General features: G+C 41.7%; 1 pseudogene; it reads right to left on the bottom strand.

Annotated features, from left to right (window-relative positions):
• Positions 1–5904: 5904 nt before the first annotated feature.
• LOC129838984 (zinc finger protein 883-like) lies at positions 5905–14749 on the bottom strand (annotated as a pseudogene).
• Between the last annotated feature and the right edge of the window lie 771 nt (positions 14750–15520).

Raw genomic sequence — 15520 nt, 5'->3', positions numbered from 1 at the left:
CCAGAGCGTTTTCGAGGATATTAATATTGAACTATGTACCCATTAAATAACCAGACCTTCATACAAACTTGCTCTGCTGAATTCTTGACTGAGTCACAATGGGCGGCCTAAGCCGCATCTAGTCCATCTGCTGACTGGACGCAGTTGAGTAAAATGTATATTTTATTTTCAGACAACAAGTTAAAGTGTAGGAAGCATGAGTTTTTACTCACCAGTGTAACAACACAGTGTGGCTAAAGACTTAGTAACTTAGTTGTAGCCACGATTTGGTTACCTATAAGTACAAACATTTCTGTTTCTGTTGTAAATAAAATTTTATACATTTAAATTTTAAATGTTTTCTTTACTCAAGTATGACAATTGGGTACTTTTTCCATCACTGTATTTATATAACGATTCCTTGCGTCAAGCAGCCATTCCTCTGGGTAACCCCGCTGTCTGAAACTCTCATCCAGCCATTCCTCTGGGTAACCCCGCTGTCTGAAACGCTCATCCAGCCATTCCTCTGGGTAACCCCGCTGTCTGAAACACTCATCCAGCCATTCCTCTGGGTAACCCCGCTGTCTGAAACACTCATCCAGTCATTCCTCTGGGTAACCCCGCTGTCTGAAACACTCATCCAGACAGTCCTCTGGGTAACCCCTCTGTCTGAAACACTCATCCAGACATTCCTCTGGGTAACCCCGCTGTCTGAAACGCTCATCTAGACAGTCCTCTGGGTAACCCCTCTGTCTGAAACACTCATCCAGACAGTCCTCTGGGTAACCCCTCTGTCTGAAACACTCATCCAGACATTCCTCTGGGTAACCCCGCTGTCTGAAACACTCATCCAGTCATTCCTCTGGGTAACCCTGCTGTCTGAAACTCTCATCCAGCCATTCCTCTGGGTAACCCCCCTGTCTGAAACACTCATCCAGCCATTCCTCTGGGTAACCCCGCTGTCTGAAACACTCATCCAGCCATTCCTCTGGGTAACCCCGCTGTCTGAAACGCTCATCCAGCCATTCCTCTGGGTAACCCCGCTGTCTGAAACACTCATCCAGACATTCCTCTGGGTAACCCTGCTGTCTGAAACACTCATCCAGCCATTCCTCTGGTTAACCCCGCTGTCTGAAACACTCATCCAGTCATTCCTCTGGGTAACCCCGCTGTCTGAAACACTCATCCAGCCATTCCTCTGGGTAACCCCGCTTTCTGAAACGCTCATCCAGCCATTCCTCTGGGTAACCCCGCTGTCTGAAACGCTCATCCAGACAGTCGGCTTGTTTGTCATAGTCACTCTGTGTACTACAAATCCTGTGTATGCAACTTTATTGGCTGATGGGGAGGCTCTTTTTTAGGGGTGTAGGGTGGAAGCTGTCTCCGCGTAACAGGGAATTCCTGTCCGTCGGCTTCCTGTATAGCTCTGTGCTAAAGCCACTCTTCTCCCACTAAATCAAAATGTCCAGATAACTTGTTTCATGTGCATCAAAGGTGAGGGTGAATTTCAGATGTTCACTGCTTGTATTGATGGAGTGGAATCGATGAAGTTCCTCTGCTGTGACCTGGAATAGAAGGAACACGTCATCAATGAAGCCTTTTTCAGAGCCTGATGAGGTGCTAGAATGAATTGTTAGGGCTGACAATCACATTCTTCTCTAACAACCCCACATACAGATTGGCATAATTAGATGCAATTTTTTAAACTACAATGACCATAATGCACTGCGTGTCTACTTGTCTTGCCTGTTTATTTTACACCTGCTATGTAAGAGACAGAAGAATGCACGATGGTCAATGCTATCCGGGATCCTTGGGACATCCCTACTCTAAACCCTAACCCTTACCTTAAAACTTCTTGTCAATAGGGGGAGCTGTTAGCACTATTTTTTTCTTGATGTTTCCAAATTAAACTGCCTCGTACTCAATTCTTGCTCGTACAATATGCATATTATTATTACTATTGGATAGAAAACACTCTCTAGTTTCTAAAACCGTTTGAAGTATGTCTGTAAGTGAATCAGAACTGGACTTAGAGCAATTTCCCTATGTGGAGTTGAGAATGCAGATTTTTCCAAACCTGTTCCCAAACCTGTGTATAACTTTGCCTGTCTTCTATTGGTTGAGATACACTGCATACGCCTTCCCCTGGGTGTCAGCGAATAGAGGGCCTTGAAATGGAGTCTCTACGCAGTTCAGGAAGTCTATAAATTGATTGGAATCGATGTGCCCTTCCTTTTGATTCTCTGCGCTGACACACCGAGGACCTTGGAATGTCGTTTTAGAAGCTCCCGTTTTAGCTTCTAGTTATATCCGGCTCTTTTTTTAATTCGATATAGGCTTTAAAGACATCATAATGTTGTTATTTTGAACCAAATTATATCAGTTTATGTCAGTATATTGCGATTTTCAGGTATTTATTTTCTTGGCGCTGTAGGAAGTTGGGTAGCTCTCTCTCTCAAGCTAATGTTTACTGCTAATTGCAACATGGAAGACGACATAATACAACCTAGCAACGATTATTTTGGACAAAGGACACCTATCCCAAGATTCTGATGGGAGTTCATCGAAAAGTAAGAACTATTTATGCTGATAATTCGTTGCTCTGTTGAAAAAAGTAAAATGCATAAGACGCCATTTCTTGCAGTGTAGCCTTGCGTTATCGCACCCTGTATTGCGCAGTAACGTTAATTTTAAAAATGTAATTCAGCAATTGCATTAAGAACTAATTTGTCTTTCAATTGCTGTCCAACCTGTATTTTTTTAGTCAAGTTTATGAATAGTTTTCGATAAGAATAGGTGCCTTTCCAAGATGGCGCAGGACAGATTGCGTGACTATTTGGACACTATTCATATTGTATAAGTACGATTTGTGCTGCTAAATATGCACATTTTCGAACAAACTCTATATTCCTTGTGTAATATGATGTTACAGGACTGTCATCTGAAGAATTCTGAAAAGGTTAGTGAATAAATTAATATATTTTGGTGGTTTATACTTTATCGCTCTTTTTGCCTTGAATCAATGCAGTTGTGATGTTTGCTATTGTGGTAAGCTACTACACTGCTCAAAAAAATAAAGGGAACACTTAAACAACACAATGTAACTCCAAGTCAATCACACTTCTGTGAAATCAAACTGTCTACTTAGGAAGCAACACTGATTGACAATAAATTTCACATGCTGTTGTGCAAATGGAATAGACAAAAGGTGGAAATTATAGGCAATTAGCAAGACACCCCTCAAAACAGGAGTGATTCTGCAGGTGGTGACCACAGACCACTTCTCAGTTCCTATGCTTCCTGGCTAATGTTTTGGTCACTTTTGAATGCTGGCGGTGCTCTCACTCTAGTGGTAGAATGAGACGGAGTCTACAACCCACACAAGTGGCTCAGGTAGTGCAGTTCATCCAGGATGGGATGCGAGCTGTGGCAAAAAGGTTTGCTGTGTCTGTCAGCGTAGTGTCCAGAGCATGCAGGCGCTACCAGGAGACAGGCCAGTACATCAGGAGACGTGGAGGAGGCCGTAGGAGGGCAACAACCCAGCAGCAGGACCGGTACCTCCGCCTTAGTGCAAGGAGGTGCACTGCCAGAGCCCTGCAAAATGACCTCCAGCAGGCCACAAATGTGCATGTGTCAGCATATGGTCTCACAAGGGGTCTGAGGATCTCATCTCGGTACCTAATGGCAGTCAGGCTACCTCGGGCGAGCACATGGAGGGCTGCGCGGCCCAACAAAGAAATGCCACCCCACACCATGACTGACCCATCGCCAAACCAGTCATGCTGGAGGATGTTGCAGGCAGCAGAACGTTCTCCACGCGTCTCCAGACTCTGTCACGTCTGTCACATGTACTCATGTGCTCAGTGTGAACCTGCTTTCATCTGTGAAGAGCACAGGGCGCCAGTGGCGAATTTGCCAATCTTGGTGTTCTCTGGCAAATGCCAAACGTCCTGCACGGTGTTGGGCTGTAAGCACAACCCCCACCTGTGGACGTCGGGCCCTCATACCACCCTCATGGAGTCTGTTTCTGACCGTTTGAGCAGACACATGCACATTTGTGGCCTGCTGGAGGTCATTTTGCAGGGCGCTGGCAGTGCACCTCCTTGCACTAAGGCGGAGGTAGCGGTCCTGCTGCTGGGTTGTTGCCCTCCTACGGAGTGAGAGCACCGCCAGCATTCAAAAGTGACCAAAATATCAGCCAGGAAGCATAGAAACTGAGAAGTGGTCTGTGGTCACCACCTGCAGAATCACTCCTGTTTTGGGGGGTGTCTTGCTAATTGCCTATAATTTCCACCTTTTGTCTATTCCATTTGCACAACAGCATGTGAAATTTATTGTCAATCAGTGTTGCTTCCTAAGTGGACAGTTTGATTTCACAGAAGTGTGATTGACTTGGAGTTACATTGTGTTGTTTAAGTGTTCCCTTTATTTTTTTGAGCAGTGTATAACGCTATATTGTGTTTTCGCTGTAAAACACTTAGAAAATCTGAAATATTGGCTATATTCACAAGATCTGTGTCTTTCATCTGCTGTACGCTGTGTATTTTTAAGAAATGTTTTATGATGAGTAATTAGCTAATACACGATGGTCTCTGTAGTTATTCTAGTCACTTAGGGGAGAGTTGGGATGGTGGCTGCAATGGTAAACTATGATTTATACCTGAAATATGCACATCTTTCTAACAAAACATATGCTATACAATAAATATGTTATCAGACTGTCATCTGATGAGGTTGTTTCTTAGTTAGTGGCTATTTATATCTTTATTTGTCCGAATTTATGATAGCTACTGATGGAGTAAAAAAATGGAGTAAGAAAAGTGTTGTCTTTTGCTAACGTGGTTAGCTAATAGATTTACATATTGTGTCTTCCCTGTAAAACATTTTAAAAATCAGAAATGATGGCTTGATTACCAAGATGTGTATCTTTCATCTGATGTCTTGGACTTGTGATTTAATAATATTTAGATACTACTATTTACTTGTGACGCTATGCTAGCCTATGCTAGTCAGCTTTTTTACTGGTGGGGGTGCTCCCGGACCCGGGTTTCTGAGGAAGTAGAGGTTAACCATTTTAAATGTCAATTTCAACGGGCTAGGGACATCCCAATGATGTATCTCTACCTGGAAATACATGATCTAAGTGATTGATAGTTGGTATTCAGCAATCATAAAGCCTTATTTACTTTAATGAACTACTAAAATAGTGATTTTGTCAGACAGCATAGACAGCAGCTCTACACTTTGACTGACTGATCCATTCATTCTTCCATCCCTCTTCAGCCTTCCTCTCCTCTGAAGACCCAGTGAGGGTGGAGCTCAGTCAGAGAGCTGTTGAGGGACTGGTTAGGAAGAACACTTCTACTGCCAGAGAGTTGAGAGGTCACACATGATTTAGATGATAAATATGTATGTCCCCTTAGCGGTTCATCACGTCAGCAAAAGGTAATATGTTCCATCATCCATGTTTATTTACATTAGTGCAAATTGTCCACAGATATTGGTGTAATTTCTCCCCCTTTTGGCTGTATGAAAGTTAATTTCCCCTCAGGCACATTCATTTGTTCTTTGATATTAGATGTAGATGCTCAATATCCATTACTTCGAGTGTTTTATATAATATGATTAAATGTGTTTCTTTCTGTGTTGCAGGGGCAGTCAAGAAATGGAACGGCAAGGCCACAGAACATGACATAAGCAGAGCTGTGGGAGACTACCTCAAGCCCCTGGTAGAGCGGGGGGGGGGGGGGGGGGGTGTTTACCACTCCTTCAGCAGGCTGGAAGTGGGATTGATCTGTTTTTCATACTAAGATGGACCAAGAGTCTGTTGATTGGTCGGTCATTGGGTTAATTTGTTTTACAATATGTTGAAATCAAATGAGGCTTTATTTATACAGCACATTTTAGACATGGATGCAACACAATGGCTTCACATTAAAAAACTATGAAAATAAACAGAATATTTATTAGTATATTTAGTACACAACATAAGAGGATAAAAAAACAGAAAGACTAATGAGCATTCTAAGGAAATTCTATTGATTCAAATATTAATTGGACACAATATCTAACCCAAAATATAAGCAGTTTTTTTTAGGAGGGGCACTGAAAGTTGACTACTAACAACAACTGGGACATAAGACACCCACCATAAGACCCACTAAATCTGCCCAAGTAGCAAACAAAAGAAAAACCCACACCAAACTTACAGACAGGAAGCAAACCAAAAAGGTGGAGCAACTAAAGGTGTTGACTCTCCACATCTATCAAGACAACTGGAGCACTGGGCCAGACACTCTTAAATAGAACCTGGACCAGCTCAGGTGAAACACCTTCCCACTAATGAGATGGACAAGCCAGCACAGGTGTTACACATACTGACTAACGGGGTGACACCAATCGGTGTGCCAAAGACACATTTCAGTTGAACAACTGACTAGAAAACAACTTCCATTTCACATAATCAACTACAATGCTTCACCTTCTACAATATAAACATGGTGTCTACTGGCTGTCAACAATTAAAACAAGAAAAAAACATGTATTTCTAAATAATAATATACAATGGTATAATTTCTTCTCCTTTTTCTTTCTATAGAATCCTAAAACTCACTAGCTTCTAGAACTCTCGTCCACTTGGAATGAGCGCAAACAAAACTCAAATCAAATTGTATTAGTCACATTCGCTGAATAGATGTGTAGACCTAACAGTGAAATGCTTACTGACGAGCCCAACCGACAGTGCAGGTGAAAAAAAAATACAGATAAGAATAAGAGATAAAACTCATCTCCAAACGGAAAAACGTGTCAAAATAAATTGTGATCCATGGTAACACACTGGTTAAATGCACAACACAAATATTTTGACTGCCCATCCTTGAAACAATCAGCTACCAAGTTGTCGTTACCACATGCTCTAGTACATTTGGGTTGGCACATCTGAGAATGAATCCTGATATTCTAAAAGCAGGGCAACAATGTCAATATAATTGTACCCAAAAATAGTCAGTTGGTTACAATATGATTACTAAATGTTACATGAAATGTAAATATTAAATATTTGGTTGCATAGTCTTATTTTCAATTACATTTTGCTAGGTGGGATAGCCCAATGTTAAAACACAGTTTGTACACAGTTTAATCAATAACCAATATGCAGAAACAGTTTGTGATATATTAAAACCTAAACATAAAATGGGCTGTATACACAAACATCTGCCACAATAATCACATTACTTGCATTTTTTAAAACAAGCACCTTATAAACTGCACGAGCACCAGAAACGCTGTTGTTTTGACAAGCGGCAATAAATCACTGATATCGATTAGGGGGAAAATCAGGTTGTACGTGCTGTTGAAACTAACACAACTAAACAAAACACATGGAAATGGGAGATATCTTTTACCTCACTGGTTAGAGGACAACCTGCAGAAGACAGTCAGCTACATTTTGGAGTGATGCATTTCAATTTAAGGGTCGCTAAACAAAGGAACACAACACTTATTTGTCATAACTCATCGGTAAAATCATTTGTGCGAGAGGAGGGAGATGAGGTTGCACGTCCTGTTAAAACTAACAGCTCAAAAACCACACGGAATCTGGGAATAATGTGTACATCACTGGTTAGAGGACAATTTGTAGAAAACAGCTCGCTACATTTCGAAGTGTTTCATTTTGATTCAAGTGGGTCACCAATGTGGTAAGTGTAACACAACTCTTTTTGTTAGTCACTTTTTGTTAAATCTCATAAATAGTACTCTTTCAATTCAGAGCCTGGATTTTTCCGTGAGCATCCATATCATGCTGAAATCAATAGAACAGGGGCAAACGTTCAGAGTTCTACATTGTGACATTATTAAAATACTCCTACTACAATGTTAAAACATTCTACATTTTGACATCATTAAAATACTCTTCCTACAATGTCAAAACATTCTACATTGTGACATTAATTCACTGATATCATGAAACAACTCCTTCATGTATGTCTTTTCTGATATTTGATCAGAGATCTTTTATCAGATTATCTCTGGTCACAGCTATGAGATTTCTCTCCTGTGTGTGTTCTCTGGTGCACTGTCAGATCGCTAGATTGACCAAAACTCTTCCCACATTGACCACAGCTATACGATTTCTCTCCTGTGTGTGTTCTCTAGTGCAATGTCAAATGGCCAGATCGAACAAAACTCTTCCCACATTGATCACAGCTATAAGTTTTCTGTCCTTCATGTATGTATTTTCTGATGTTTGATCAGAGGTATTTTATCAGATTATCTCTGGTCACACTGATCACAGCTGAGATTTCTCTCCTGTATGTGTTATTTGGTTTGTAGTCCGCTTGCTAGACTTAGTAAAACTCTTCCCACATTGAGCACAGCTATAAGATTTCTCTCCTGTGTGTGTTTTCTCTGGTGTGATATCAGTCTGGTTGACTGAGTAAAACTCTTCCCACATTGATTACAGCTAAAAGGCTTCTCTCCTGTGTGTGTTTTCTGGTGTCTAGTCAGACAGCTAGACTCAGTAAAGCTTTTCCCACATTGAGCACAGCTATAAGATTTCTCTCCTGTGTGTATTCTACGGTGTGATGTCAGTCTGGTTGAACGAGTAAAACTCTTCCCACATTGAGCACAGCTATAAGGTTTCTCTCCTGTGTGTGTTCTACGGTGTGAACTCAGGCTGGTTGACTGAGTAAACCTCTTCCCACATTGATTACAGCTAAAAGGCTTCTCTCCTGTGTGTGTTCTCTGGTGTCTAGTCAGACAGCTAGACTCAGTAAAGCTCTTCCCACATTGAGCACAGCTATAAGATTTCTCTCCTGTGTGTGTTCTCCGGTGTTTAGTCAGACTGTTAGATGTAACAAATCTCTTCCCACATTCATCACAGCTATAAGATTTCTCTCCTGTGTGTGTTCTACGGTGTGATGTCAGGCTGGATGAACGAGTAAAACTCTTCCCACATTGAGCACAGCTATAAGGTTTCTCTCCTGTGTGTGTTCTACGATGTGATTTCAGGCTGGTTGACTGAGTAAACCTCTTCCCACATTGATTACAGCTAAAAGGCTTCTCTCCTGTGTGTGTTCTCTGGTGTCTAGTCAGACAGCTAGACTCAGTAAAGCTCTTCCCACATTGAGCACAGCTATAAGATTTCTCTCCTGTGTGTGTTCTCCGGTGTTTAGTCAGACTGTTAGATGTAACAAATCTCTTCCCACATTCATCACAGCTATAAGGTTTCTCTCCTGTGTGTGTTCTATGGTGTGATGTCAGGCTGGATGAACGAGTAAACCTCTTCCCACATTGATTACAGCTAAAAGGCTTCTCTCCTGTGTGTGTTCTCTGGTGTCTAGTCAGACAGCTAGACTTAGTAAAACTCTTCCCACATTGAGCACAGCTATAAGATTTCTCTCCTGTGTGTGTTCTACGGTGTTTAGTCAGACTGCTAGATGTAACATAACTCTTCCCACATTCATCACAGCTATAAGGTTTCTCTCCTGTGTGTGTTCTCTGGTGTGATATCAGGCTGGCTGATTGAGTAAAACTCTTTCCACATTGAGTACAGCTAAAAGATTTCTCTCCTGTGTGGATTCTCTGATGAATTTTAATGCCCGTTGATGAGGTGAATCTCTTCCCACAGTCAGAGCAGCAGTGAGTTCTCTTCCCTGTGGGTCTCTGCTGGTATTTCTTGAGGTGTTCTAATGTGGAGAGACTCTTCTCTGCCTTGTCAGCATCATGAGGTTGTTGAGGCTCCCTAGAGGATCCACGACAGTCACATCTCTCTCCTGCGTGAATAACAAAGTCAGACAGATGGTTAAAGGCCCACAAAATGAGCAAGAATAGTCATATTTTGTCTTGTTTTCACATTAGTAGTAACATCGATGATTGAGTTATTCAAGTTATTAAGGTTAATTATTAATTCAGGTTAAATATTAATGAGGGTTTGTACACTAAGTGTTTGCCAAATTGGCACAAAACTTCCCCTAACAACAACATAGACCTACTGTAGGACCCCTAACTTCATCTAACATAGACCTAGTATAGGACCCATAACTTCACCCAACAACATAGATCTACTGTGGGACCCCTAACAACAACATAGACCTACTGTAGGACCCATAACAACAACAACAAATTAGACCTACTGTAGGACCCCTAACTTAACCTAACAACATAGATCTACTACGCATATAGAAGTAGGACTAGTCTACCTGGCCTGAGCCCAAATGTAGGCCTATAAATGTGCCAATTTGGGGATGTCATAGTATTTCTGATTGTCTTAACACACCACCACCAATGAGCTGAGGAGCTTCTCAAAGCAAATTTCTCTTCACCTCAAACAGCAAGTAAACAAAGTCTAATCAAAATCAATTGCAAATGAGAATAGTTCCTCAAAGTATTTGAAAGACATTTCCAGCTCCCGCCCTTTCGATAACCACCCGGCACAAAAGGGAAAAACGTAATGCGCTGATCCAGTGGAAATGTCGTAAAATACCTGATTACTTCTTATCCCTTTCACAAATAGCCGACAACTGTGTCTGTCTCGAACTCACTGGCGCGAGAAACCGAGAACCCAGAATTATTTTAAACAATGTTTCAAGTTCGTTGTAGACAGGCCATGTGATTTACAGGATATTTATTTTCAATGTTTTTATTTGATGGCTTTATGTAGGCAATTTTTTACATAGTTGGCAATGGCAATAAAAGTTACTTTTAGATTTGTATAATTTTCATTTAGATTTAGATAGAATGTAGATTAATCACAGACAATGATTTTGGAATACTATTATCAATGAAATTAAACTGCTCCAGTAAAATGTGAATATGAGAATCATAACTGGCACCAGATCAGTAGAAATGGTAAGATAACTTCGCACTCCAAATGTAGGTTGCTGACTGCTTGTGTAGCCGATTACCAGCAATGTCAGAATTTACGAAGGCCAGCAGAAGGAGGTGGTTTGGGAAGAGTTTCTTCTCAACTGGTTAGGCTATATTGATGTAATGGCATGAAAATAAATTGGCTGAATATTATACAATGAATTATCAACAGCTCTAACAATTTGAACCCCACAGGAAATCTACATTGGCAATTCTAGAATATACTATATAGTCTAAAATCCTGGTTAAACTATCATTATGACATCATGGATGAATTCTAGAATATACACTGCTCAAAAAAATAAAGGGAACACTTAAACTACACAATGTAACTCCAAGTCAATCACACTTCTGTGAAATCAAACTGTCCAATTAGGAAGCAACACTGATTGACAATAAATTTCACATGCTGTTGTGCAAATGGAATAGACAAAAGGTGGAAATTATAGGCAATTAGCAAGACACCCCCAAAAAAGGAGTGATTCTGCAGGTGGTGACCACAGACAACTTCTCAGTTCCTATGCTTCCTGGCTGATGTTTTGGTCACTTTTGAATGCTGGCGGTGCTCTCACTCTAGTGGTAGCATGAGACGGAGTCTACAACCCACACAAGTGGCTCAGGTAGTGCAGTTCATCCAGGATGGCACATCAATGCGAGCTGTGGCAAAAAGGTTTGCTGTGTCTGTCAGCGTAGTGTCCAGAGCATGGAGGCGCTACCAGGAGACAGGCCAGTACATCAGGAGACGTGGAGGAGGCCGTAGGAGGGCAACAACCCAGCAGCAGGACCGCTACCTCCGCCTTTGTGCAAGGAGGAAGACTGCCAGAGCCCTGCAAAATGACCTCCAGCAGGCCACAAATGTGCATGTGTCTGCTCAAACGGTCAGAAACAGACTCCATGAGGGTGGTATGAGGGCCCGACGTCCACAGGTGGGGGTTGTGCTTACAGCCCAACACCGTGCAGGACGTTGGGCATTTGCCAGAGAACACCAAGATTGGCAAATTCGCCACTGGCGCACTGTGCTCTTCACAGATGAAAGCAGGTTCACACTGAGCACATGAGCACATGTGACAGACGTGACAGAGTCTGGAGACGCCATGGAGAACGTTCTGCTGCCTGCAACATCCTCCAGCATGACTGGTTTGGCGATGGGTCAGTCATGGTGTGGGGTGGCATTTCTTTGTGGGGCCGCACAGCTCGCCCGAGGTAGCCTGACTGCCAATATGTACCGAGATGAGATCCTCAGACCCCTTGTGAGACCATATGCTGACACATGCACATTTGTGGCCTGCTGGAGGTCATTTTGCAGGGCTCTGGTAGTGCTCCTCCTTGCACAAAGGCGGAGGTAGCGGTCCTGCTGCTGGGTTGTTGCCCTCCTACGGCCTCCTCCACGTCTCCTGATGTACTGGCCTGTCTCCTGGTAGCGCCTCCATGCTCTGGACACTACACTGACAGACACAGCAAACCTTTTTGCCACAGCTCGCATTGATGTGCCATCCTGGATGAACTGCACTACCTGAGTCACTTGTGTGGGTTGTAGACTCCGTCTCATGCTACCACTAGAGTGAGAGCACTGCCAGCATTCAAAAGTGACCAAAACATCAGCCAGGAAGCATAGGAACTGAGAAGTGGTCTGTGGTCACCACCTGCAGAATCACTCCTTTTTTGGGGGTGTCTTGCTAATTGCCTGTAATTTCCACCTTTTGTCTATTCCATTTGCACAACAGCATGTGAAATTTATTGTCAATCAGTGTTGCTTCCTAAGTGGACAGTTTGATTTCATAGAAGTGTGATTGACTTGGAGTTACATTGTGTTGTTTAAGTGTTCCCTTTATTTTTTTGAGCAGTGTACTATATAGCCTAGAAACCTGGTTGAACTATAATTATGACATCATGGATGAATTCTAGAATATACTATATATCCTAGAAACCTGGTTATACTATCATCATGAAATCATGGATGAATTCTAGAATATACTATATAGCCTAGAAACCTGGTTAAACTATCATTATGACATCATGGATGAATTCTAGAATATACTATATAGCCTCGAAATCTGGTTAAACTATAATTTTGACCTCATGGATGGCCAGTCCTTGTATTCATAGTGTAGTGAATTCAGGGGTTTACCCTGAGCTGAACTCAAACCTGGGTCCAGCGACTGTCAAGTCAACACCTTATAACTGTTACACCAAGATGTCTGAACTTCTTGACGAGGTCACTAGGTGTTGGATTACGGTTGATACAATAGCTTTCTCTATGAATTTGGGAGTGGTTACATTTCTCCAGCCCCCATCCCTCAGCTGTTTACCAAACCAAGTCTATGGGCAGCCATTTTGTTGCTGTTTAAATACTAGGTGTCCCCTTTAAAAAAGCCACACAACAATCAATCAACCAATAACAAAGCTTTAAGTCCACCACTGTTTTGCTAATAAGACAATGGATGGTGCTGGAGAAATGTAACTACTTTCAAATTCATAGACAGACCTATGGATACAAGGACTGACCATCCATGATATCAACATTATAGTTGTAACTATGTTTTGGGGCTATACAGTGTTGATTTACATTGTTTCTAGACATTGGAGTAAAAAAGCTTATTTGGGGTTCTGATGGGGTACAACAGTTGAACTAAGCTCATGAGGCACGTGTTATGTTCTTCAAGAATCAATGGCTATAAATAAATAATAATAAAATCAAAATATGGATGTAGTAATTGCAGATTTCGCCTTTAACACCACACATCCTTCCAGTTCTCTGCTGCCAGTGACTGGAACAAATTTCAAAAATCGCTGAAGCTGGAGACTTATTTCCCTCACCACCTCTAAACATCAGCTATCTGAGCAGCTAACCGATCGCTGCAGCTGTACATAGTCCATCTGTAAATAGCCCACCCACGCTACCTACCTCATCCCCAAACTGTTTTTATTTATTTTTCTGCTCTTTTGCACAACAGTATCTCTACTTGCACATCATCATCTGCTCATTTATCACTCAAGTGTTAATCTGCTAAATTGTAATTCTTTGTTACTATGGCCTATTTATTGCCTACCTCCTCATGCCTTTTGCACACACTATATATATACACTTTCTTTTTTTCTACTGTGTCATTGACTTGTTTATTGTGTTATTGGCTTTTTATTGTTTATTCCATGTGTAACTCTGTGTTGTTGTCTGTGTCACACATCTTGGCCAGGTCGCAGTTGTAAATGAGATCTTGTTCTCAACTAGCCTACCTGGTTAAATAAATAAAGGTGACATAAAAAAAATAAAACATCAGTTCAACAACTGCAGAGTTTGTGCCTCTGTTTTTAAGGCAGTACTTACTTGTGTTAACCAGGGCCCGTTCATCGTTAGAACCATTGGATGCCTTAAGATGCGTTTGGGAAACCGAGCCCAGAAATCCAGTTTCCTCCTCCTCCTTTTTCGATGTGACAGTCATCTCCCCATCCTCTTCCTCGTCTTTTACTGTAACATCCTCTTTCAATCTGAACGCGTCTTCTTTCACTGTAACGTCTTTATCTTCTTTTTTCACTGTAACAACCTCACCCTCTACTTCTTGTTTTACTGTGATACCCTCCTCTTCCTTCTCCTCTTTGACGAGAGCTTCTTTCTCCGTCCAGCAGACCTCCTCTTCATTAACAAGAGAGTAGCTTAGTGACCTCATGGTTGGAGATGTTAGCTAGCTAGGCTAATGCTAACTTAACCAGCCCACTAGATGAATAATAAAAACAAAACCGTAAATATGAAATTAAAAGGGATAACTAACTAGACGACAGAAGTGGGTTTAAAATACAGTGGCTAATATACACTTAAGCGTCTAAAAAGCTTTATTGGTTCGTCTATTTTGTCTAGCAAGCTACCGAGGTGGCTGAATAACTGTTGCTGCCGTTGAAAGAAGCGACCCGTCCACTAGATTATACGTCACACTAGCAGCATTGCCTTAAAGTCGCAGACCGCCATTTGCTGACTGGAGTGGGCAACGCAGTTGAGTAAAATGTAAATTTAATTTTCAGACAAAAAGTTAAAGGGTAGGAATCAGGGACGTAGCTAGTCCTAAAATATTAATTAGCCCCCCCTGAATAAATCATTGTCAGTCAACATATTTTTTATGTGATTTCTTATTTTCGTCAACCGTTCCATCGCATCTTAAACTTCTTAACGTGCCGGCATTAGGGCGGGGGGGCTGCTGCTGCGCTAGTGACTGTTAGACTTTCTTCAGCAAAGATGGCGGACAGAAATACTAGGAGAGGGGTACACCTACACAGAACTGAACTGGATCAAAGATGGCGGACAGAAATACCAGGAGAGAGTGGTACATCTACACAGAACTGAACTGGATCAAATATGGCGGACAGAAATACTAGAAGAGAGGGGTAACCCCTACACAGAACTGAACTGGATCAAAGATGGCGGACAGAAATACTTGGAGAGAGTGGTACACCTACACAGAACTGAACTGGATCAAAGATGGCGGACAGAAATGCTAGGATGGAAGCAAATGTAAGGGATTATAACGTCATAACGAATCGTGCAAAAACATGTACAGTTGACAGGAATGTTAGTTAATGTAGAAACAAACGATTTTTATCATAAAGTTAATTTACAAAAATCGTGATTTAGCCAGCTAGCTGACTAGCTAACATCAGCTAGCTGGCTAGCTTTATGTCT

Source organism: Salvelinus fontinalis, chromosome 40, assembly GCF_029448725.1.
Source record: "Salvelinus fontinalis isolate EN_2023a chromosome 40, ASM2944872v1, whole genome shotgun sequence".
Taxonomy (NCBI): domain Eukaryota; kingdom Metazoa; phylum Chordata; class Actinopteri; order Salmoniformes; family Salmonidae; genus Salvelinus; species Salvelinus fontinalis.
This window is presented reverse-complemented; position numbering and strand designations above follow the sequence as displayed.